The following is a 4,267-nucleotide window of genomic DNA, read 5'->3' as shown; positions in this document are numbered from 1 at the left end:
TAAAGTGTGGGTGTTTATCTCTGGAAAGGAAATATTTGCATTTCTGGGCTGAGTTCTGTGATCTGCTGCTGCTAGCTGCATGACAGTAAAACTGTTGACTACTTGAAGAGCATTTTTATCCCTACAGAACGAAAAGGTAAAAAGGAGAAGCACATTGCTCAGGGCCAAGTGAAAAAGAAACATTTTCAAGCCATGCAGCAAATCCCAGTAACACAGCCTCCATCTCCATGGACCTGAAATTGTGGCCAGTATTTAAGGATAAAATCCAGGGAACTTGGGACAGAGCAGATTTCTGCCTTCAAGAGCAACCCGTACATCACCCAGCATTTCAGGGAGAGTTTGGAATTCCAGCACAAGCTGTTTTTCCCTCCTTTTGACTTTTGGCTTCCACATTCTTCCTCACCAGGTCATGGCCCTCTAAGTGAAAGATGAAGCCAGTCATTCCACTTCCTCTGCTGGCATTTGCTGTTGTAACACTGGGCTTCAAGTGTGTCTGGCATCCTCTCCCAAGTCAACGTGAATCAAACACCTACAGCAGAAAAGGTAGGAACTGGGGAAATGCCGAGGCAGATGCAACAGAGACTCTGCCCTGAGAATCCTCCAACTGAGCAATTCAAATTAGTCAACAAAAAGGGTTATTGGTAAATGGGAAATGGTAATTGATAAAATAGTGCTATGTTATATGTGTCTCTTGAAAACTGTATATTAAGAACCCTCACAAGTCATCTCAAAGCTGTTATTTGTAATTTTCTTCCATATAGCAATAAGATTCTTATTACTCTTCCCCTTTGTCTAATGGTTCAAGGCTCAGTCAGATTTTAGACTGAGAACTTCAAGAGATGTAGTTAATTATGGTTTCGCTCCAGTCTCTCTCAGAGAATCCGCCAACATTATCTGCACAATACACAGCTGAGCTCAGAAAGCCAGGACTACTCTCTAAAATGAGAATATCCCCAGATAATTAATAGACCAAACCAGTCAAAGTTTGAGCAAAATAGCCCAAGTTTGAAAATTATCTTGAAGAGTCTCCCATTTTTCTAATCCAGCTTCTGCTGCATAATCCTTCAGACTTAGAGATAGCATCTTTTCAGTTCTTTTAAACGTCATTTTTCAACCATTTTTGCTGAAGACATCTGAAATTAGCACCTCTGTTTGGACAGCTGCTAACCATTAGTAGAGAAATTATTCCTTTCTGCTCCTGGGGTGGGGAGATATACCCTGAAAAAATGGTCTGAAGTCTCTCTATCCCTTCCATCAGAGTTAGTGACCTTAGCCTTGCATCCTTTGCTCAATTCTTCTTTCTAACCTAAAAAAGAATTTCTAAAGAGATTTTCACAAAGAACCTGAATTTGCCGGGCTACCCTTTGGAGCTTTAACATTTAAACTTAAGAAATGTGGGGGGAAGGGGACTTGTAGCTGAGGAACTTGGGAGCCAGTCTCCAAATGACGGTTCCAAATTATGTTAGTGCACCCGTCACCACCAGGGACTTTTCATAATCACCATGAAAAGAAAGAACCACGAAAGTTGAGTGTCAGCCAGGAAATAAGTAGGTTACGTTTGGGCAGATGGTTAATATTAGGGGAAAGGATATCCAGATTCATGATTTTCTTTTTCCTTAACAGCAAGATCAACAAAACAAGGCAACCCTTCTCGGACATTTGAGGTGAAAAATTCCTTAGCATTCATATGTAGGCTTAGCTCATGGTCAGCTTTATCAGTCCTCTATTGTCTATTGACCTTCACCACAGGGCTGGTTTGTTCCTATGATGAAATGTGGTTTTTTGCCTAATGGGTTGTTTTATTCAATAACTGGCTTCTACTTTCATCAGGGTCATTAAAATCATTTCTTGAGTCTAGCAAAGTAAAACAATGCATTCGTGTTTGCAATTTTCCCTCCAAAGCTAATTGATGGTTTTTAAATGTCCCCTTGATTTATAACCGTAAGTACTTACGCACAGTGTCAAGCTGGTAGTAGTTGTTTTATTCCCGTCTACAAATCTGGTGGTTGATTTGATAGTCCACATCTGCTAAAGGAATGAAGAGTATTTCCAAAATATTTTCTGCTTCCTCTCTCTGTGTATTTGGAATAGTGTAGAAAGTGGAGATGTCACTATGGGGAAGAGAAAAGATGAAAAAGAGTGGAGAAAACTCATCCTTCCCTCCACCTCTGTTTTTACAGAGGCCCAACTCTATCATGAAAGGTATTTTTAAGACTATTTGTTTACTTAGCTTTACCAAAGGATGGGCAATTTTAACCAAAGATTGCTCCAAAAGAAGGCTATCACTATGAAAAGAAAAAAAAATCTCAGGGGACCATGAAGCATTAAATTTCTCACCTAAATTCATTAGGCATCTCTACCTGGTTGTCACGTGATTATACTGGAACCCAATCATATATACTCTGAGTATGCATAATTCCACAACACTGTTTTGGAGAAATAAAGATGGCATCATTACTATCGCCTCACAGATCCAGAAAGGCCTAATTTCGGTGCCGCGTATCCCTCCAGACATAGACCAACAATTTAACCTGTGTTCACTTTATGAGAAACTGGCCAAACTGAATGCAACTGAAATTGCTTATTGTTGAGATCGTTCTTTCCTGGCTGGAACCATGGAGGGTGTTCAAGAGAAGAAAAAGAAGTTTCCTGCTACAGCTGAAACCAAGAAAAAGGTTCCTGCTGTAGCAGAAACCACCAAGAGAAAGGTTCCTGCTGTGCCAAAAACCCTTAAGAAAAAGCGAAGGAATTCTGCAGAGCTGAAGATTAAGTACCTAAAAAAGAAGTTTGCTCAAAAGATGCTTCAAAAGGCAAGGGGGAAGCTTAGCTATGAAAAAGCTAAGCACTATCACAAGGAATATAGACAGATGTACAGAACTGAGATTCGTATGACCAGGATGGCAAGAAAAGCTGGCAACTTCTATGTACCTGCAGAACCCAAATTGACGTTTGTCATCAGGATCAGAGGCATCAATGAAGTGAGCCCAAAGTTTGAAAGGTGTTGCAGATTCTTCGTCTTTGCCAGATCTTCAATGGCACTTTTGTTAAGCTCAACAAAGCCTCAATTAACACACTGAGAATTGTAGAACCATATATTGCACGAGGGTACCTGAACCTGAAGTCAGTAAATGAACTGATCTACAAGCGTGGTTATGGCAAAATCAATAAGAAGCAAATTGCTTTGACAGATAACTCTGTTCGATCTCTTGGTAAATTTGGCATCATCTGCATGGTGGATCTGATTCATGAAATCTATACCGTTGGAAAATGCTTCAAAGAAGCAAATAACTCCTGCGGGCCTTCAAATGATCTTCTCCACGAGGTGGAATGAAGAAAAAGACCACTCATTTCTTAGAAAATGGAGACGCTGGCAACAGGGAAGACCAGATGAACAGACTTACTAGAAGGATGAACTAAGGTATCCCACCATGATTATTTTTGTAATCTGGTCAGTAAATTAACAGAGTAGCTGTTTTCAGACTGCAGTATGTTGTTATATTAGCAACTTTTTTTTTTGTTAGCTTGCCTTTGCCTTCCCTTAACTATTACAGCACATCTTGGTGCTTGGTAAAATTAAGCCAAAACTTCTGCAAGACGAGGGTCCATTTTATGTTTTGTGAAAATCACTTAGGTACTTATGAAAGGCTTTTCCTACTCCAGAAAGGTCTAAGGTTTCCCCTTTGAATTGTGCTGAGTAAAAATGGGTTTATTCGAAGAAAACTTATTTCAAGGCATTCATGCATAATTCGTAGGTAGGGTAATAAAATAAAGGTCGGTTCACACACACACACACACACACACACACACACACACACAAAAAGAAAAAGAAAAAAAAGAAAAGAAAAACACTGAGATTAAGGAATTTATAGGTAGTTTTATCTAGATTTGACTTTTACCTTACTAACTCTATGTAATTTGAGCTCTCACTCTACTCCAAAACTGAGCTCATTAACTTCTGGAGCTAATTGACTTCCCTCTTACGCTCCTGTTTTGTTCCTGACCTCAATAAGCCTGAAATTCAGGAGAGTAAGACATGGGTACATGAAAAAGTAATCAAGGAAATGCCATGTAAGAGCCAAATAGCTATGAAAATCACTCTAGGAATGGGTGAAGGGGAAGACCTCAGGCACTAGAGCAGCCATGGGGAACAACACACAGCCTCCCCTGCAGCCTCAAGGAGAACAAAGGTTGGAGAGCACCAGTGAAACTAAGCAAGACTCCCGTAGGACCTAGTAAGCAGCAAGGCCTCTGGATTTTGATCTGTGCA

The 4,267-nt window shown here is 40.1% G+C and overlaps 1 pseudogene; it reads left to right on the top strand.

Moving 5' to 3' along the window:
• The first annotated feature begins 2,615 nt into the window (after positions 1 to 2,615).
• Positions 2,616 to 3,417, top strand: LOC114008531 (60S ribosomal protein L7 pseudogene; annotated as a pseudogene).
• The last annotated feature ends 850 nt before the right edge of the window (positions 3,418 to 4,267 follow it).

Source organism: Tupaia chinensis, unplaced genomic scaffold, assembly GCF_000334495.1.
Source record: "Tupaia chinensis unplaced genomic scaffold, TupChi_1.0 Scaffold000354_1, whole genome shotgun sequence".
NCBI lineage: Eukaryota > Metazoa > Chordata > Mammalia > Scandentia > Tupaiidae > Tupaia > Tupaia belangeri.
Note: the sequence above shows the minus strand (reverse complement) of the source record. Positions and strands in the feature narration are given on the sequence as shown.